The following is a 21,866-nucleotide window of genomic DNA, read 5'->3' as shown; positions in this document are numbered from 1 at the left end:
TTAAGAACCTCTAGCACAGAGAAGTCTCCTTTGCAATGTTGTTTGCTAGAGGCGCATAGGAAGTGACCTTACCCAGGTGTGGATTATTGGCCTACTCCATGAGGAAACTGCCTTGTGAGACCATTTCCAAGTGGCTTCCAGACTGCAGCCGTTTTGAGAAAAGGACCCCCCAAAACAGTCTGAATGGAATGTCCAAAACTAAAACAGAGTTTCCCCAAAACATAGGAGTACATAGAAGTTGATCTTTTTTTTATCAAAACAGGCATGGTTTAGCTGTGGCCTTCTAGTTGCTATCGAACTGCAGCTCCCATCATCCATGATCAAATGCCAAAAACAAAATTACAGAGAATTCAAGGAAGCCTTCGTCTCAAAAAAGAGTTGAATTCAATTCATTTCATCCAGTTTATGAAAACTTCACACTCTGTTTTTGTTTTTTTAGGCTTAGAAATAGAATTATCATTACAGATATTTCAGAAACATGGAATAATATATTCATCGTGTTTCCAGCTGCTGTGCAGATTTCATCAAGTGTTTTGGGAAATATTTAGGCTGACTTTGAACAGAATTAGTAGGCTTTGTACAAACAGCTGAGATTCAGGGCGAACATTCACCTAAGCATATTTTACACTAAGGATTTTATCTGTGGAGTGTTTCATTCAAAAATAAAAGGATGACCTTTTGGGGGTACAGTTCTGAATACAGTTCTGAACTTAAGATAGGTGGTTTTTTTCATGTCCTAAAAGTGGCATATTGTTCACATCCATTTTGTCTGACATGATTGAACTAGATGAAATTATTCTATTTTTTCATTTACCTGTATGCATCGCTTGCATTCTGCTCATCTACTTAGGTTGAATCCCATTCAGATTTGTAGAATACCGGGGGGGCCACCAGGTGGCGCATTGGAAGATGGCCAACAATAACATCTCTCTGACCCATATGAGGTAATTAAGAGGCTGCTATGGGAAGTATGCAGTCTTCCTACCCCCCCAAGGAGATGGGGGGCTGCCTTGCCAGCGGTGTCCACAATGCACCCCCAGATCTGAGGTCTGGGGGTGCTGGTCACTTGGCACGAGCCCTCGATGCGGTCAGCTCTTCCTGATGCCGATTCCAATCAGCGCGTGCTGGTTAGCTTCAGCTCGGAATTATATTTGGAAACATACAATTGAAATGAAGCTGAAGCACATACATCAAGTAACGCTTGAGAGATAAGACTGCTGATTAATGGATCTCTGTGACCGGGAGTGACGGACGGATAAGTAAATCTTCTGATGAATCACCATTAAGAGACTGTATGTTTGGAATGAAGGGGGGTGGAGGAAAAAACCTTTTTTCTTTGTACTATGTGATATTAATAACCCTTCACCCCAGAAAGAAACAAGATCGTTGCGTTTTACTAATCACAAGCAGGAAGTTAAAAACTGTGTGGGATGGATTATAGCTAAAGAAAGGATTAGTAAACAATGAGAACGGAGGAAAATTCTATGACGCAGTCAAAAAATGGCGTCTCGCCAAGACAGGCTTGCCGGAGAAAGAAGGACAGGGGGAAGAGAATCAGGACCATTGGAATGAGAAGGATTGCTGGAATGTAATTTTGACCTGACAGAGCCTGCTGATATACTGGGCAAGTCTGAGAAAAGTAAAGGACAGACCGAAGATTTTTTTTTTTATGGAAGCGAGGAACAGCGGCTGTCCCTGAGCGATATGATCTTTGGAGAGTACAAAACCCGCACAGAGCATGTCTGTTTCCAATCTGCTTGTGAAAATTATCAGAGATCGCAAAGAAAGGAATATATGATAACAACAAGAAGATGAAGAAAGTAATAAAGGACTATCTGGATTGAACTGAATGTTGTTTAGTCGTTTAGTCGTGTCCGACTCTTCATGACCCCATGGACCAGAGAACGCCAGGCACCTCTGTCCTCCACTGCCTCCCGCAGTTTGGTCAAACTCATGCTGGTAACCTCGAAAACACTATCCAACCATCTCGTCCTCTGTCGCCCCCTTCTCCTTGTGCCCTCCATCTTTCCCAACATCAGGGTCTTCTCCAGGGAGTCTTCTCTTCTCATGAGGTGGCCAAAGTACTGGAGCCTCAGCTTCACAATCTGTCCTTCCAGTGAGCACTCAGGGCTGATTTCCTTCAGAATGGAGAGGTTTGATCTTCTTGCAGTCCATGGGACTCTCAAGAGTCTCCTCCAGCACCATAATTCAAAAGCATCAATTCTTCGGCGATCAGCCTTCTTTATGGTCCAGCTCTCACTTCCATACATCACTACTGGGAAAACCATAGCTTTAACTATACGAACCTTTGTTGGCAAGGTGATGTCTCTACTTCTCAAGATGCTGTCTAGGCCTGTCATTGCCCTTCTCCCAAGAAGCAGGCGTCTTTTAATTTTGTGACTGCTGTCACCATCTGCAGTGATCATGGAGCCCAAGAAAGTAAAATCTCTCACTGCCTCCATTTCTTCCCCTTCTATTTGCCAGGAGGTGATGGGACCAGTGGCCATGATCTTCGTTTTTTTGATGTTGAGCTTCAGACCATATTTTGCGCTCTCCTCTTTCACCCTCATTAAAAGGTTCTTTAATTCCTCCTCACTTTCCGCCATCAAGGTTGTGTCATCTGCATATCTGAATAGAACTGAATAGAACTGCTTAATTAATGCAGCAATATAAGTGATGTTTGGACTCGTCCGGAGCTTGATGTATGGGTACCCCCAACAAAAATTTAAAATTCGGCTGTATAATTTGGAACTAATGTGATTTGGATAATGTGATGTGATTGGCCTGTTAATAAAAATTATTTTTAAAAAAACAACAGATTTGTAGAATACCAGTTTGTATGCTGCAAAGCCAACTACTGAATTCTCTCTCTCTCTCTCTCTCTCTCTCTCTCTCTCTCTCTCTCTCTCACACACACACACACACACACACACACACACACACAAACATAAACATTCTATACCTAGTAGGACTGGACTACATCTGAGCTGGCTGAAATGGCATCAGAGACAGGAGGACATGATTTTGTGTTGTTGCCCACCACTTTAGAAGATCCATATGTTTCGCATCAGCCCAACATTTCCCCTTCAATCCTTGCACCGCAGCCACCTCTGGTTGTACCTAGTGAAGAGCATCACATGATCCTAAGCAATCAGAGTGATGAATAATTTTGGCAGTGGTGCTTTGGATAGAAGGAAAAGAGTTCATAGGGGATGGCCAGGGAAGAAGATTGCAACAGGTATGGCCAGAGCATAAACCAACGTTTTAGCCAAGAGTACAGAAGAAAGGCTGGAGTTCTTTAAGTGTTGTACAAGGAGAAGGGAGAGGGGCCGCAACTAGGGAAAGGATTTGATGTATTGAGCAGAAGGGTCAAAGATAAAGCCTAGATTGTGTGTCTGGAGTAGGCCATCCTGGGACAAAAATTAGTCAAGACTTGGACTGTTGAATTTGAGATAGCAATGAGACACCCCCAGTGAATATATCAGGCAGACTGGCAGAGATACTGGACTGGACTGAGAGGAAGTGGTCTGCAGAAGAGAAACAGCTGGATATCATCAGTATTGAAATCCATGGTTGTGAAATGGGATTCCATCCCGTCCACCTGAGAAAGTAAAGTGAGAATGTAGCAATAGACCAATATAGTTATTAGCAGTTTGCTAAGATTGATGGTTCCACAGCTTAGCTGGTCCCAGCTTAACAAAAAGCATAGAAATAGAGCACAAAGGATTATCATGGCACTGCTGTTGATCAGAACTGTGTCCTTTAATGCAAAAAATCAAGCACAGTTCTTGCTCCCAAACTGCTCCTCAGCAGACCTATGAGATCAGTCACTGTTTGGCTAAACAAAACGGAGACAAAAAGCCATTTGGCATTATGCTTTAAATTTTTGTCAGATAATTCTCTAGGCACATCATATTAAGAGAAGACCCAACTGGCACGACTGGTTTAAGCCCATTGATTTCAATGGGTCTGGACCTGTATGATTTAGTCGGATACAACTCAACAAATATTGAGATATGGTCACAAGACTTAGGACACACATTCTTTGTTCGAAGTTTGAGAACTATCTGAAACCCCATACCTATTTTCAAAGAAGACAAACGGTGCAAAGTATAATAAACCACATTTTCCTTGAAGGCTGAGAGCCTAAAAATTAAAATAATTCAGGCATTTTATTCCTCCCTAAATATTTATACTCAAGGTCCATTTCCATTTTCATGGCATCTAGGAATTAATGTGGTCTCTCAAACTCTTTATTTCTTTGTAGCCCTATTTTACAAGATATGCTTTATTTGTATCCCTATTTTACGGAGAGTGGTCTGAGGTGAAAAGATACTGCCTTGCCCAAGCACATAAGCAGAAAATGTATTCTTATTCAAGTACAATATTTTATCTAGGCTTGCCATACGTCAGGAAAACTCCTGACATGTCCTGGGTTTCAGGTGTAAAAATGGCTTTGGGGGATATTTTGCTGAATTGGCAAAATGTTAGGGAAAATGCCATGGAAAACCACTCAAAAAGCTTAAAATCACTATGGGGGATAGGTTCCCCCCAAAAGTTCAACAATTTGGGTTTGATCCCAAAAAATGCTCAACAACTTTGTGGGTGTCAGGAATTTTACTATTTGAAATATGTCAACCCTAATTTTATCTTCCGTCCATGACATTAAGCTGGTCTTGCAAGTACCTAGAGGGAAGGCTTTCTGGAAATCCCAGCCATATCACTCTGAAGTCCTTGATGAAGGGTTTGATACATGGGTTGCAAATAAATAACTCTTATTGCCACACTTAGTTAACAAAGATCAAGTAAGGAGCACTTTCCCCATCTGGTGGGGTGTGGGTGGAAGAGAAGAAAAATCTCACCTAACCATCCTTCACTTTGTTGACCTCTATCCCTTAAATAGTGGATAGAGGATCAGTACAACATACGTATGCAATGAAATAAATTTAAAAACACAATTTTTTCTTGATACAGGTAGGTAGCAGTGTTGGTCTGACACAGACGGGAGGGAAAATAAAATTATCCAGTAGCACTTTAGAGACCAACTAAGTTTGTTCTTGGTATAAGCTTTCGTGTGCATGCACACTTCTTCAGATACACTGAAACAGAAGTCACCAGACCCTTATATATAGTGGGAGGGTGGGGTTTTTCTCAGGAGGGTAGTAGGAGATGGGTGATTGACTCAACGGGTATGATAAACCTGTTGACGACTGCTGGCATACACAATGTTAGAAGATGACCAATTGAATAGACCTGAGATGGTATGTTTGATGTTGTTGGGTCCAGTGATGGTGTTGTCTGGGTGTATGTGGCAGCAAAGTTGGCATCAAGCTGTGGGAGGAAGACCTTTCATTGCCTACAGACAGCCACCCAATCTTAAACAAATCCTCACCCACAATAATACAGCAACCAGACTTAACATGGACACTGGTACCAGAGCCTGCAATAAACCCAGAGGCCAACTTTGCTGCCACATACACCATTTTTTCTTATTTTTCATAAGATTTTTTTGAACAGAGAGAGGGAGAACAAATCTGCCTTTCATTTAGTTAGTTAATGCATGGAGGTTTTTGAAAAGCTTTCCTTTCTTTAGAGTGGATATTTCCGTAGTTATAAAACTAAAATGTTCTTCCAAAAACTGCAGTAATTCTAGAATCGCCGTATTATGTGAAATGAAATGTGGTATTTACAGATTTGGTGCCCTCAACCTCTTTTCTATTCCTCTAGGTGTCATTTGTAATTTGTTCAGCCTTTCTCTTGGCCTAGTCTCCTTATGCGGTCATCTCCATGTGGTCAGCATGTGGGTTTCAGGTGCCTGCACTCACCAGTGGCCTAGCCAGCCTTTTTGCCAAATCTGCCAGTTTTTACAACCCATTCATCTATATTGGCATGAGTTCTAAATTCCGTAAGGACATAGTAACTTTGTTTCGTTGCCTCAAAAGAGACAAGGAGTCAGCCATGCAAATGCCTATGTTGGTGCTGGATCAAAGGCATGAGCCAGCAGTCTGTCCAAACTGACAGAAGTATTTGGTGTCCAAAGTTCCTGAGGATAAAATGCCAGACGTAGAAATTAATTGAGTGTCCAGAGACACCATCCTTTGGCTTCAGAAGGACCTACATTTGTTCTCTTGTTTCTAATAAACTTATTGTTGTAGTCGCTAAAACAATTCCAAGGTATAAAAGACAGTCTGACTCTGACCTTGGGCTGAAGAAACAAATATCCTGGCAATTAAGTTTCCCAGCAACAGTTTTTGTCCTTAATTTATTAATAAATTTAATATTTTTAAAAAAGTATAATTTTACTACGCCTTAAAATTCATTGGTGGAAACCGTCTTTCTAAGAAGGAAACAGGCTTTTTCCCTAGAAGCTTTTTGTTAAGAGCATGTTACATTTACTAATAATGAAATATATTTGTCCAGTTAAAATATATGCTTCCTGTTTATGCTGTTATGTATAGTATTTGTTTTGTTTTCCATTTCCTGCCTAGACCAATTCTTTTTCCTTTATTTGCAAAACCCTGCACCAATCATGACTACCATTTTCAAATACAATACAGTCAAACCTTGGTTGTCAAACGTAATCCATTCCGGAAGTCCATTCAGCTTCCAAAACGTTCGACAACCAAAGCGTGGCTTCCAATTGGTTGCAAGAGCTTCCTGTACTCAAGTGGAAGCTGAAACAGACGTTCAGCTTTCAAAAACCATTCAAAAACCAGAGCATTTACTTCCAGGTTTTCGGCATTCGGGAACCAAGGTTTGACTGTATCTCACAAATACTCAGGACAGTCTATCACCTTGAACATCCATTAGAGTACAAAGAAACACTTTGAAAGTTCAAGCAGATATACTGTTTACCCATTCTGTTTACAGGGGATTCTCATTTACTGTTGTTAAAAAATCAACTGAGTCTGAATATTCATCTTATCTTTCTACATTAGCATTAATTTTCACATTTACAATCCATCTTACTAGAGTTGCCAGTGCCTTACCATCACAGTTTTGAAAGCGTCAGATGGAGGCCAGTGAGGAATTACCAGATGGTTGGTGACAACTCCAATCCTTCCATGGCCTCTCTTAGCCTGGGTTTTGTGTCACTTTGGCAATGACACAGAGATGTTGGACACAGAGGATTAAGATGGTAAGATTTGGGACATTTGGGTTTTGTTTTGGGCTCAGCTTGAAATACTGGTGAAGCAGACTCATGAAACACAGCAGTTGAGGAAAGGTCAGATGCAGAATAGTAACCTAGAAGGGTGTGGCTAACACAATGGAAAGGGAAGCGAGTGGTGCTGTGGGTTAAACCACAGAGCCTAGGACTTGCCAATCAGAAGGTTGGCGGTTCGAATCCCCGCGACAGGGTGAGCTCCCATTGCTCGGTCCCTGGTCCTGCCAACCTAGCAGTTTGAAAGCACGTCAAAGTGCAAGTAGATAAATAGGTACTGCTCCAGCAGGAAGGTAAACGGCATTTCCCTGCGCTGCTCTGGTTCGCCAGAAGCGGCTTAGTCATGCTGGCCACATGACCCAGAAGCTGTACGCTGGCTCCCTCGGCCAATAAAGTGAGATGAGTGCCGCAACCCCAGAGTCAGCCACGACTGGACCTAATGGTCAGGGGTCCCTTTACCCTTTACCTTTAACACAATGGAAAGTCCAATGGAAAGAATATACAGCCAATAGGAAGGGTGATAACTCAGCAGCAGAGCATCTGCTGTGCATGCAGAAAGTCCCAGGTTCAGACCTCAACATCTCCAGGTAGAGTTAGGAAGGACTCCTGCCTGAAACTCTGGAGGCCACTACAGTCAGTGTAGACAAGACAGAGCTGGATGGACCAATGGTCTGACTTAGTATAGGCAGCTTCCTATGAGAAAGATAAGGGACTAAGAATGGCACCCAGAGTGGCCAATATGGGGTGCAGAAGATACAGAAGAAAGGAGACAGAGGAAGAAATAGCTGGAGGCAACCAATGGGGGGGGGAGTTAAAGGGGAAGGTGGGTTGAATAGTTGCTAGAGATATCAAAAATAACACGGGCTCCTTGGGCTCCTTGAGCGAAAAGTTGCTGGGAAGCTTGGTAATCAGCGTTTCAGTGGGGTAAAAAGAAGTAACAGCTAAAATGGACTGATGGCCAAGAAGAACCTTATTTGTCCATAGTGTAGTAATAGGCTATTTAACAACAACAAAAGTGCAAGAACAATGTACCCATTATAGCTTTATTTTTAGCAGATGTCTTGAGGTGACGCTGAGCATCGAAGCAGCAGTGAGTTCCATATTACAGTTCCTGCTGAGAGCTTTTCCGGAACATTGGCTACCCTGAGCACTTAGATTATCATTTTTTAAAAATACAGGCACATGGCAGCATTTTTCTAAAAGGTTCAAGTTTTGCATCTGAAATACATAGTTTAATCTACGCGTCTCCCCGCCCCCTAATACCTGGCTCTGGGGCCTTGCGATCGGATACATTCCTTTTGAACTCCAAAACAACATTTCTGGGACAATGAATAGAGAAGCCTTTGGTTTACAAAAATATTTTTGCAACAATCAGGTGCCTGAATGGGCTTCCTGTAGGCCTGGCGCTCATGAAGGCGAATTATGATGCTATGAACTATCACTGACCTCAGGCTTTCTGGGATCTATTGAATCATGCCAGCACTGAAGCAATAGGACTCTTTGTCGTTAAAAGTTACCTAACATTTGCCATGGGAACATTTGGGGAGACTGGACTCCCTCTCTTTGGCAGCAAGCACCAGGACCAGTTGCAAAAAGTGCCCAGGAACACAACTACGAAACAATGGTCTGGGGGGGGGGGGACTGTGCTGTTCTATGAAGCTCTTTCTTCCATGGTTTTCTCCAGCTGCATTTCTGTTTGGATTCCTCCTAGGATGTATGGACAGAGCTGGTAGTATGTTTTTGCATTTGCACTAAAAATAAAAGACCCAAGTTAGTTGCCAACACACTGTGGCTTCTTTAGCAATCTTTCGTTTTTGTGCTTAAAATGGATTTCATAAGCAGTCCTGGCCCAACACAGAGCCCAAATCTACCCATTCCTCAGTGGGGATTTTTTTGTATTATTTTAGAATTTTATAATGTTTTAATGATGTTATTGTATACTACCATGATGCTTTTTATGAGTTTGCTTATGCTTCTCAAATAAAATACATTGTGGTGCAGAAGTCCTACCAGCGTTTCTCCCTATGAATAAATATTAATTACCATATTGGCCTGAATATAAGCCTCACTTTCCCCCCATATTCTGTGAAAAGTTAAGGTGTGGCTTAAATTCACGACCTTACAAAAATTGGCTTTTATGATATCACTGCTGAAACAGACATATGGTGAAACAGAACGGGGGTGAGTGCCTGCGGAATTTTAAGGGAGTGGCTAATATTCAGGTATTGTCTTTTTTTCTTTCCCCCCCTTTAATTTTAAAGGTGTGGCTTATATTCGGGTGCAGCTTATATTCGGGCCAAAACGGTACTTTTTAAGTGTTTAAGTAGGTATTAGGCTTGTTCTGCTGATGTTCCTTTGACATAAATCATTTTAGGAGGTATATACCCATCAAGCTGATTTATTACAGAACGGGATGTTTTTTAAAAGAAAGTCTCTTTTTTCCCTACCAGTGTTATTTTTTAATATAAAAAAAATGTGTTCAAAAGCACAAGCCTTGCCATAACCAACGGAATTAAAATCCATGCTTCCATCTGAAGGCTGTAACTAAACAATTCTACAGTGCCACCCTGATGAGCCAAAAATGACCACACAACTAGAATATTTCCTTTGTTTCTTTATTCTGAAAATTTATGCGTTGTCTATTCTAATTTGCTTTAAATTTCCAGGAGAAATGTACATGGGTATAAATCATGCCTTTCAAATATCCCAGATTAATGCTTCGTTTTGGTGTAACTAGATTGACAATCTCCAGAATCATTAAGAAAATAACATCAGACAATTATAAAAGCAATTTACTCTCTCAAGCGTTTTGCATTCTTAAGAGAAGTATAATATTAAATTGGATCAATTTGTCTTACCTACATAAGGAAAACAAAAGATTTGCCAAGCCTAATTATTTGTATGAATTTATAGCACTTGCCTTTGTATTTTCCTGCTCTGAATACACTGCTGTGGCTTACAGCCTTCTAATCACAATGTACACCTAACGTTTTCCATATCTAAGACAATACATTGGTGACATCTTTTTTTTTTTAAGAAAGCATTTATTTTTTTAAAAAAGAACAACAATTTACTTTTATTCAAACAGAACATAACAACTTCTAAACTGTACATCCTAGGTTCATAGCTATGTATTTGAGAGCTTAAGTTTAATAATGGCCTTTTTGCCAGTTGCCATGATAGGGACACAGGTGGCGCTGTGGGTTAAACCACAGAGCCTAGGGCTTGCCGATCAGAAGGTCAGTGGTTTGAATCCCCACAACGGGTTTGAATCCCCATCCAACGGCGATTGGATGCTGGTGGAGTGAATGCATGCAAACGCAAGTACGTTCTCAGCCCCTACATTCATTCCACTTCACTTTTAATTTGTATACTGCCTTTCTATGCACAAGGCCACTTACAAGCTGTGGAAGCAACAAAATACACAACAAGGATCACACGTCCTCTAACAATCTGACCCAATACAAAAAAGTCACAATAAAACATATTGGTGGTCCGATTTTACCACCAGAAGGGCGGCAAACACCTTCCAGCAGCAATTCAAATATTTAATGCCAAAGTTGTTCCTAAATTATTATATGGCTGTGAAGTATGGACTACAGCAATATCAGGTAACTTGGATTGCCCACTTCATGTGTTTCTGAGATCTCTTTCCGGTGTCCCGAGATGCGTCTCAGGTGCAGCCCTACGACTTGAGTTCGCTCAGCCCTCAATTGTAAAACGAGCATGGTGTCGAGCCATTTCCTATAGCTCCCACCTACTAGCATCGGATGCTCGAATTAGAGGTGGTTTTTCCAATCTGATCCTAAGAGATATTCATAATTCCCCTTGGAAAACTACAATTAACCTCAAACTCCGCTCTCTTTTCAATCTGAATTGCAAAACTGTTCTTAAATTAGAGTGTATCAGTCCGGCGGCCCTACCTTCAATTAAAAAGAAGCTACAGCAACTTGACTTCTCTAACACAGCTGCCGATGCAAGAGGGCCGTGTTCAGGCCTAGCCCTAGCTATTCCTCCCCCTGAAGGAATCCCTCTATACTGCTTCACAATTTCTTCAGAGGCTAAGCGAAGGGCCTTTACCTGTGCCCGTCTCAACTGTTTTCCTACAGCAGTTCTGTCGGGTCGTTATTCCAGAGTCCCCATTGCAAACAGAACATGCACCTGTAATGACACGGCTCTGGAGACTTTGGAACATGTAATGCTCTTCTGTCCCAACTGGACAGATGAAAGATCTCGGTTTTTAACTCCTCTCATGAACAAGCTTCATCTCCCAATCCAGCCCTGGATAGTGTCCCTTTTTTTGCAGGATTCTGACTGTTGGATTACCGAGATGACAGCTAACTTCCTGCTCAGTGTGATGAAGAGGAAAGCGGCACTAACTTCTTTTTTAACACCACAGCTGCAGTCGATACGCTGCACAATCGAACGAAGTTCCAAGTAGCTTTATTGTACAAGGACAATGGAGCTAGGACAAATCTGAGGAGCTGAAGGACCCCTTTAACGATCCTCCTCCAGCCTCAGCAGTTTTTTGTCTTTTTGTTTTTGTAATATCGGTCACTCGATGTTTTAAATCCCCTGTTGCTTCTGTTATCTTTTTTTTTTCTTTTTCTTCTTCTTTTTTCCCCCCTTTAAGTATTTGCCCAGGACGATATCTACCTTTACCTCCCCACCCCCATTTTATGTTGTTATTTCTATGTATATCATGCTATGGCCACACGGCTAATGCAATAAAATCTATAACAATAAAACATATTACATTAAAAGAAGCAACTTATATGAAATAAGGTAATCGTTGATAATCCACTTTGAATATATTGCGCAATAAAATTAACTCTCAAAATATCAGGAAATAATTTAAAATAATTTACTCTCAACAATTGCAATAAATCATTACTAAACTAAAATCAATAAAAAGCAACAAGATCATAATACGTAAAACACCACAGTACATATAAAGACCCTGCCATGAGATTGAACAGAGCAACAAAGTCAGGAAGTTTATAAGATTCATTATATTGTATGTGTAATTGTGTAGAGCAATTAGGAACGGGGAGGGCTATTGGTTTTGGCTTCTCTCCATTTCTCATTTTTCCATTATTGAGATGAGTTCACATCTACACATCGGTTTGTGGGGGTTTTTTAAATGATCCAGTTATGTTTTTTTAAATGATCCAGCAGTAATAATAATAATAATATAGCCATCATAACTAGTAGCCATTGATAGCCTTGTTCACCATGAATTTATGTGATCCTTTACATTTTGTGGAAGTGAATTTCATAGTTCGGCTCAGGGTCGGATTTAGGTTTGATGAGGCCCTAAGCTACTGAAGATAATGGGGCCCTTTATATGTCCAGCTGTCCTTTGTCAACAACAAATTGTCCCTGTTTTTTGTGTTGAATATATGCTATATGGTAATTTATGGACCTAATAGGTATCTAAAGCCATTTGCACATGCAGAATGTAGGCACCCTATATATAGAAATGAGCAAACCAGTGATATTTTAGGGAGCAGGCGGGGCCCATTACTTACACCATAGGAGCCTACACAACACAAAACACTGTTGCTGTATGTAAGTTTGATTTTATTTGTTTTTTATCTTATATTTTGGAAATGTACATCCAGGTGTTGTTTTTTCCTTAAATTTTTTGGGGTCCCCAAGAGAGTGGGGCCCTAAGCTACAGCTTGTTTAGCTTATACGTAAATCCAGCACTGGTTTGGCTATGCGCTTGTGTGAAGAATGCTCACGTGTGCCGCTGTACCTCCTCTCCTTTACAACTACTGACAGTGTGTCAAGCCACTTCCACTTCTCTTTCCAAAACAGTGGCAAACAGTTCATGTGGCTTGAGGAGGAACAATGTGGTGATGGCAAACTGGAAAGGGGAGAGAGGGAAACTGCATGGCATGGCACCCATTTACCAGCTTCCCCCACCCCTCAGTCTTCCAGGACAGGCCCTACAGTCTTCACATTTGAGTTACAGTGGTACCTCATGTTAAGTACTTAATTTGTTCCATACTTAACCTGAAACTGTTCTTAACCTGAAGCACCACTTTAGCTAATGGGGCCTCCTGCTGCTGCCGCACCGCTGGAGCCCGATTTCTGTTCTCATCCTGAAGCAAAGTTCTTAACTTGAAGCACTATTTCAGGGTTAGCGGAGTCTGTAACCTGAAGCATATGTAACCTGAAGCGTATGTAACTTGAGGTACCACTGTACAGCCTTGATGGCCCAAATATTGGGCCCCAGGTCTAGATGCACTGGGCCAAAGCAGGAGACCTGGGAACCCTTCCAAGGAGGGAGGATAAAGTGAGTGGATTGTAGAGGTTCTGCATGTGAGAAGAAGGTCAGAGAACAACAGGGGATTTTGCAGTGAGCCATCTCTCTTTAAAATAAATTTTCAATGCAAACATCTCAGCTTTTACCTCCTCACTCTAGATTCTACCAGCAGATTCTGTTCAGGTCTGTTAGTTTGTAAGCCTGCAGGGAGAGCCTGCCTTGGATTTAAATGTGTTTTAGAAATCATAATAATTTGATGGCATTTTCCTGGACTGCTTTTCACTGGTGGTCTGAACTGTATTTATTAGAATGATTTGTGGGAAGATGCTAATAGCTTTTTAAAACAAAAATAAAAGTTAAATGTATTCTTAGTAGAAGAAGGTAGCAGCATATTAGGCTGGCCGGAGATATGTTTATGTTGACTCGCTGGATATTTTGGTAAGCAACAGTGCTTTTCTTGGCAAGCCATAAGAGCACACAGCAGCCTAGGATATTATTTAACAGTACAGCAGGCCATCTTATCAGCTTGGTAGAGGCATCGAGCCCTGAAGCCTTCAAAAGATGATCCAGAGAGTTTAGAACAACAACAACAGAGCCCAGAAACTGGTGGACAAACTTTAGGATATTTTCTAAGGAGCTGTGAATTATATAATTGGGGCAGGAGAGTCTTGTGAGCTTTAAATAAAAAAAGATGATAGTGTACTTAAGCTACTGAATACTCAGAACTAAGTACCTGAATATAACTGAGATATTACATAGGAAACTGAGTTAAACCATTGGTCCATCTAACTCAGTATACTAACTGGCAGTGGCTCTCTGTGAAATTAGCCAATTTACTCTCCCAGCTATACCTGGGAGATTCCAGGGACTGAACTTCAGACCTTCAGCAGACATTGCAGATGCTGTCACTGACCTATTTATTTTGAAGGTGACATATACCCTGAGGCATCTGGTTTCTGTTAAACTTCTAGCAAATGGTCAGGGATTGTGGGAGTTTTAATCATCAACATCTGGAGGCCCGCAGGCTCCCCGTCCCTAATCAACACCCTCCTACCCATTCTAGGTCTGTCTTTGTTTCCAACCCCTTTATTTCTGTGCTTCCTACCCTCAATTTTACCCTTAAGAGCAATATCTTAATACAAAGGCCCTTCATTTCCCTTCCATTTTAAAGCACACATCTGCAGCTGCAGCCCACAAATTAGGATTTTCCTAATCCACAGAAAATTAGATATATGGGAAGAAGATCTGATATAAAACTTCCTGTTGCCCAACATGGTCATTTGCTGCTTTAGTTCTTTTCTTACTACCGCCATTATCTTTGGATATATGTTAGGTGAAGGGCCTTAGCTCCGCATCAGAGCGCATGCTTGCGCACTCTAAAGGTCTGAGCTTCAATCCTGAGCCTCTTCAGGTGGGAGAGAAACCTGCATGGAAACCTGGACAGCTGCTACTTTGGAGAGCTCATTAGCCTTTAATATGCTGGTGTGGGAAGCGACAGCACCGACAATGACCAGCCATCACCGCACAACACCATGTTGCACTTTCCTGGGTCTGCATCTAGTCAAGGCAAACTTTGTGCCGTGTAGAGACAGGTGCAAGCTGCCGCCACAGCCTTAAAGGAGATAATACTGGGAGTGATGGACCACTGAATCGGTATAAAGCAGTTTCCTATATATAGCCAAAAGGGGTAGGGGGCCTCCTCAAGAAATGAAGATTGCGTGCTAGGTAGTTTCTAGAATTGTCCCCATTCTAATAAAATCTGTTAAGCCTTTAAGCCTGTAATCTTCCAAATGGCATAAGAATGTTTCCTGTAAGCTTGCCAAAATATCTATCCATAAGCAAACCATACTATCTCCTCCCTGCCCATCACTTTTAGCCCTTATTATTTGTGGTGCTTGATAGGAATTCTCTGGAGCCATTTTCTTTGTTTATTGAATAAAACACTTTGTCCACCTACCCAAAGAAAGTTAGCCTAATATTGAAGAGGAATGCTAAAATCTTGCTAGCAAGAATTTAATCCAGCAGAATAACTACATCCACAAAGCCACTTTTCTGCAGGCAGAAGAAGACTTCCCTTTATATCGTGATGAATTAATCATTTGCACAAGGGTGCTGGGAAGTCTGTGGCCCTCCAGATCTTGTTGAACTCCAGCTAGCCAGCCTGGCAAATGATCAAAGATTGTGAGAATTGTAATCCCAAAATAGCTGGAGATCCACAGGTTCCCCATCCCTGATCAACACCTTCCTACGCATTCTAGTTTTATCTATATTTCAAAGCCCTTTATTGCTCTGCTTTCCACCCTCAATTTTATCTCTAAGGGCAATAACTTAAAGGCCCTTTGTTTCCCTTCCATTTTAAAACTCCCTTAAGCAGAGTGTCTGTTTTTTTAATCTTCTGGAGTGTAGATGAAGAAAGGACACACTCTCATTATACATTTCAAGCACATGTGTACCACTTAAACCGTCATGGCATCCCCACCAAAATCATCTGAACTCTAGTTTACCCCTCACGGAGCTACAGCCATTTGAGAAGGGGAATTGAGGGCAAGGGGGAATCAGGTGTCCAAGGCAAGAGCTCGTGTCAAGGGTCTGTATTGTACGACACCCGCTAAGACCCACATCCCAGCAGCGGCCCCATTGGAGGTTCTTGGCCAATTGCTGCTTGATATTCACTGCATCTTCAGCTGTCTCTCCTAAACAAGTGGGCAGTGACCAGAGCAAAGAGAAGGAGCACTCTCCTGCTGTGTGAACTGGATCCAAAGAGAAAGGCAAGCAAATGGACGACAGTGAAAAAGTGGTGGGCCTACTGAAGGCACCTTTCCCAGCCCCCCCTAAATAAAAACCCTGAAGCTTTGACCTCAAAGAAAAGGTGAGTTCTGCTCAGCCAGTAGAATTGGAGCACTTTCGAAAAAGCTTATAGTCTTTGGGGTCCCAGCCAGTATACTAAGAAAATTTTCGTTTTAATCACATACCGTTTCAATGACCTAATAGTGCAGTGTTTGCATATGCATAGCAAATGAAACAGGAGCATCAGACAGCTAGGGAAACTTTAGATGGAACTTTTCACCTTAAAATCTTTACAGAGATCCAACTGATTAGAAGCAAAGAATCTTCGGATTTCATCACTTTGGCTGTAAAAGAGAAACAAAAATTATTGCCATAGGAAACATATAAAAACATATCAAGCGGCCAAAACATGTGTTGTTGCCGTACTCTGCTTGTTTCCCAAACACCCACAGTCATTTTGCTCACCTCCCAAGGAATATCTTGTTGGAACAGACCAGAACAGTGTGTATCAAGATCCACAGTGGTCAATGAATGGCTTATTGGAAGACTATACACAAGTTAGAATGGTGACAGCCAGTCCCTGGTTGCCTTGATCATCTGATAAATGTTGTGTTACTGTAGGCAGTCAGTTTCTTATGTTATTTTGTATTTACATAGCAACCCATAAACCATTGGATCTGGGGTAAAATCATACAAGTGTCACTGTATTTTGCCAATTTACTAAGTAAACACTCCTCGTTACTGAGACTGCCTCAAGAGATAGCATAGGATCAAGGAGTACCCCAAGCTGCATACCTGTTCTCTCAGGTGGATTGATGCCCCATCTCATTTCCAAGACCTGAGCACTGTTGACCCACAAGACCACCATCATGTCAGGATTTAGCGTTAGTTTATCAGATGTCACCCAACCCATCACTGCTCCAAGACATTGGTTCAGCACCTGAACAGCCTCTCTTAATTCACATGGAGAGCTAGAGCTGGGTGCCATCCCAACAGCTTCATATAGATGTTAAGCAGCATAAATGTATTACTTCTGGGTAGGAGCTCCCCAGAGCGGCCCTGCAAGTCAGAGTGGAATCACGGCAATACAATGGCTCCAACCCCCACTGAGTGGCAAAGAAGGGAGCTATCGTTTTATGGCACAATTCAACAAGCTCTTCAGGCCAGGGCTTTCTGAGAAAGACAAAATGGCAGCTGCTTTGATTCTCATCACCAACAAAATAATCTAGCTTCCTGCCAGAAATGCAACCAAAACAAAATAGGCAATTTTAAGCTGGCTGAGAAGGAATCCTTGCCAATTCAGCGCAACTCAATGCAGACCATGAAACCAGCCACTTAAATATATATTTTTAATTGTCTTCATTCACATGTGTATGTCCTACTTTAAAGACGTGAGAACTGGGGGAATTAAGTGATTTATTTGGCATGGGATGGGAAGCTACACCCATCGCCATATGGGTCTCATTCTTGAACTTTAAGCACAACAGCATATTTACCACGTGAGTATGAATCATAGCGCATTCTCGTTGAGATGAAAACCAGATTTATTCTTTTTACTCCATCACTAAGGCCCTAGATATGTGGCAACTGGCACAGCACGGTGTGCTGTTTGCAAATTGTGTCTAATTTGAGTAATAAGGTACATCCACACTTGGATGCAAGAAGATCTAAGCAACCTACTATAAACATTTAAGCACTGCTTCTTTCCAGACCACAGAGCGCCACAGAGGCCAACATAATGGCAAACCTTCACATTGACCTGTCACTTTGGGTCTGCCATGTTTGTTCTTTCCTGCTGTAGCTCTTGGTGGGAAAAATGTCCAAAGAAACCCTACCTCCACTTGGTACGCTTCAATAAAAAATTCCTGGCTTTTTATATCAAGTGCTGCATGACAAGCACAATATGAACTAAGATTTTTCGTTACTTAACTTTAGATGTATATAAAACAATCGAAAAATAAATGTTTAGTTGATGCAGCTATGCCTAAGACTCATTAAAGAAGGACTTGACAAAAAAAGAGAAAGAAGACTGCTTGGCAGTCTTAAAGAGTAAAGCAGGGATTAATCCAAATAAATGTGTGGTATACAGCTACTCTGCACAATATAGGCACCAGAAACAACCAAAGAAAAAGACATAAGGTCCTTGTGCCTCAATCTAGAAATTTGTTCAGGAAATGGGACCTTTAGGCTCCACAGACAGGTCCCCCAAGCCACACTGATTTCAATGGAGAAAGTAGCTCCAAAAGGAGAATCCCATATATGGCAGTGTTGCATAGTGGTTAGGTATCAGCATAGGACTAGGGAAAACCAGGTTCAAATTCCCACCCAGTCTTGAAAGTCGCTGGGTAATCTTTGGCTAATTATTATCTATCAGCCTAGCCTTCCTCACAGGGTGGTTGTGAGGATAACATTCAGGGGCCAGGAGAGAGAAATTATTCATGCTATTTTGAACTCCTTAGAGGAATAGAGAAGATTAAAAAAATGTAATAAAAACATTAGAACATGCAAATATTGCACATGTTAATTTAAGGGATCTTGACCTGGGCATTTGATTTTTAACAGAATTCTTAGTTTGCACTAGAGTGGGTGTCCCTGACCCTTCTGAGCCCCGCGTAACATTCGGAAATCTAAAAAATAGTTGTGGGCACCACAAAAGAACCCATTTCACAGAAGAAAAAGTGGTGATACTCAGTACTCCAATCTAAAACAGGAAGAACACTGATATCTACCCTCAGCAAATTAAACATGAACAAAAAAAAACAGGCAATACTCCCACCTCACCTCCAGAAAGCTGAAACCCACCAACCAAACAGCCAACAGAACCATTTTGAATTTTTTATTTTAAAAATATAAATTGGGAAGGGCAGGAGGTTTGGCTGGGTGGCAAGGGGTGTGTGCCATGGTTGTCCAAGGACACCACGTTGGAAGATTCTATCACCAGAGGATGTGGGAATAAAAAAAATTAGATGAAAATGCAAATTCCCCATGCCAGCAGCAATCAATAATAAGAGAAAGGAGGGAGATGAAGTTGACTCTTTCAAAGGTTGGCCGTGGGTCTGTGCAATATTTTGATTAATAACATGGGTACAGGGGACAGAAAGTGAGCTCATTAAATCTTCAGTTGGCAAAAAAATAATGTGACTGCAAACACTTGAGAACAGTTAATAGCCAATATCCACATGAGGTGGCCAGCTGGATATGTTAGAGCAGAGTGAGCGTAGTGGAATTCAAATAATACCTCAGAACTCGTTTTAAATGTTTTCTCAGGGATCCAGTGGTGTTTCCATAAAACATTTTTCTTTTCTAAGGTTGATACTTTACAAGCCAATATCAACAACAACAGGAAGAGAGAAATAGGTCTTTGGAGTAAATAAGAACAGGTATTATTTCAACCATATTATGATCTAGTTTTAAAAAGTCTATATTACCGGGGGCAGGGGGGGGAAATAATTCATCAACAATCTAAAGAAAGACTTCAACTGCCTGCTTGGTCTTCTGACTGTTCACTTTCATTTAATTACTTGAGCAAACATGGCAAATCTTTGCAGGAGCTTTATATTAGCATTTAAAATAAACTAGTGTGTTTTCAAAATACAAGTCACATTCCGGTTCCTTCTGTGTTGCGCAAGCAGAAATTCTACACCTAGTTAACGATTCCTATATTCAAGCAGAGCTTTCTTCTTAGTGTTTTACAGCAGCCAAGAACCCCATGTATTATGCAAAGCCACATATTCTAAATGGAAATTAAAAAAATAAACTCAGGTTTCCAAAACTGGCCTTCCCTCGTTAAAATGAACCTGGACAAAAATGAAACAAAACCATTTTCTAGGTTAGACTTTACCACATTCCTGTGATACGCAACAAATTTATCTGTAACTATTCTGATGCTCTGAAACCATTGGAATTTTTCCTAAGAATGTTCTCTATCTCTCACCTGATTTCTTTGCCTTCCTGGAGAATTAGAGCATTTGAAACAATACTTTCATCTCCCAGTTCCTCTCTTTTTCAGCCACTTTGCTTTTGAGTATGAATAAGCTTTTAGACTGAATTTGGATACAGGTCCAATCCTAGAATCACCAAACCAGCAATAAATGCTTAGGATGGGACACAATGAGCCTGATGCTATTAATCATATAATCAGTGGCAGTATACTGAGATCTCGAGCAAAATAGAGAACCTGGGTGAATAAACTGCTGGGCATAGTTTGGGGAAACTTTGGGGATCAAATCCCTGTTAAAACTTGAAGTTCGCTGGGTCAGTTGAACAAGTCACTAGTAGCTACCTCACAGAGTTATTCCGAGTATGAAATCAGGAGGATGGGACACGTGAAGCACCATGGAGGGAAGGAGGGATACAAAATAATAAACAGGATGGGGTGTTGCAGGAATAGCTCGTGCCAGTAAACTAGGAAACACTGTCAGCACCAGGTAGGCAAATATTTCAGTTTCTCATTTTCCCCATTTTAAGTTTGGTTCTCTACATTTTCACTGCAGTTTGTGATTTTTTTTTTAAGTCCTCGTGAAAATTTGGTAGCATTTGATCGTGAATTTCTCCTAATAAAACTTGTTTTTTTAATGCAATTTCCCCTAATGTACACATTTTTTGCAAAGCAATTTTCCTTAGTACAATGTGGTTTTGGTATGCTGTTTGCACTAATATATGTATTTCTATGCAAACTTTACCTCAGTGTATGCATTTTTTTGTACACATTACTTGGATGGAGGCTGCATTGCAAAATTGAGAGAAGTGTCAGTTTTTAAGGACTGCTGTTCTTTTGGTCCTCATATGGTTTCAGGAAGTGCAAATTAGGTAAGTTCACCTTTAAAAAATGGAATTGAATTCCCCCTCCCCCTCCCTATCACCAGGTTCCTCCTGCTCAAGCATTGTGCTTTGAAGGGCTATGATCAGTTACAGACTGCAAGTGCAGACATGAAGTCGCTAAGGCCCTCTTTGGTTGCCATACAGCAACACCAGTCTGCAAATTAATAGGTTGGTTTTAATGGGTTCTCAGTGGAGTCTGTTATCACTGAAGATCTCCTGTTATTAAGTTAATGTTTCTTCCAGTTCCACAGGAACCAGAAATAACACTAATCTTATTATTCTAAGCCAACCTTACGTTTTGAATGCAAAGCACAGTATAAATTTAATAATAAATATATAAAACATTTAGGGTGCAATAACCTGGCCAGGCTGAGAAAGGGGGGAGACCCAAGAAGCTCTGATGTTGTAGCCCCACTCTCTGCTGCCACAGAAACATTCAACAACCTGGACCAAGCAATCCTAGAGCTAAAACATTGGTAGGGCCCAAAGGGGAACATGCTAAGGGAGGAATGGGAAACAGCTTGGACCCAAAGGATCCAAAGCTACTGCAGTCCAGCCAGTGGCAGAGCTTCATGCTCCGACACCGGGGGGCGGAGGGCAGGCGGGGCCAGCAACAGGCCCTGAAACTCAGGAGGGATTTAAATCCATCCATTATTTAAGAAAAGGGGGGAGATATAAAAGGATGTAGGAGTCTGAGCAGGGTCGGCCCACCCATGCACCTAGGTGAGGTGACTGCCTCAGGTGAAAGGATTGCCAGCGGCTGCAGTTCCTGATGTCAAACTTTCTGCCCCGCCACTTGTTCCAGATGTAGATCTTCACTGA

At 41.4% G+C, this 21,866-nt stretch overlaps 1 long non-coding RNA gene across 2 annotated transcripts; it reads left to right on the top strand.

The window, feature by feature from the left end:
• Nucleotides 1-6,288: 6,288 nt before the first annotated feature.
• Nucleotides 6,289-8,948, top strand: LOC128410230 (uncharacterized). 2 transcript variants are annotated; one of them, XR_008329424.1, is made up of 2 exons: nucleotides 6,289-7,138; nucleotides 8,219-8,948. It is a non-coding gene; the product is annotated as an uncharacterized LOC128410230 (long non-coding RNA). The 2 variants fall into 2 exon arrangements; XR_008329425.1 differs by having other exon boundaries at nucleotides 8,216-8,948.
• The last annotated feature ends 12,918 nt before the right edge of the window (nucleotides 8,949-21,866 follow it).

Source organism: Podarcis raffonei, chromosome 1 (assembly GCF_027172205.1).
Source record: "Podarcis raffonei isolate rPodRaf1 chromosome 1, rPodRaf1.pri, whole genome shotgun sequence".
In the NCBI taxonomy this organism is placed as follows: domain Eukaryota; kingdom Metazoa; phylum Chordata; class Lepidosauria; order Squamata; family Lacertidae; genus Podarcis; species Podarcis raffonei.
The sequence above is the reverse complement of the archived record's forward strand: the minus strand, read 5'-3'. Positions and strand labels throughout refer to the sequence as shown.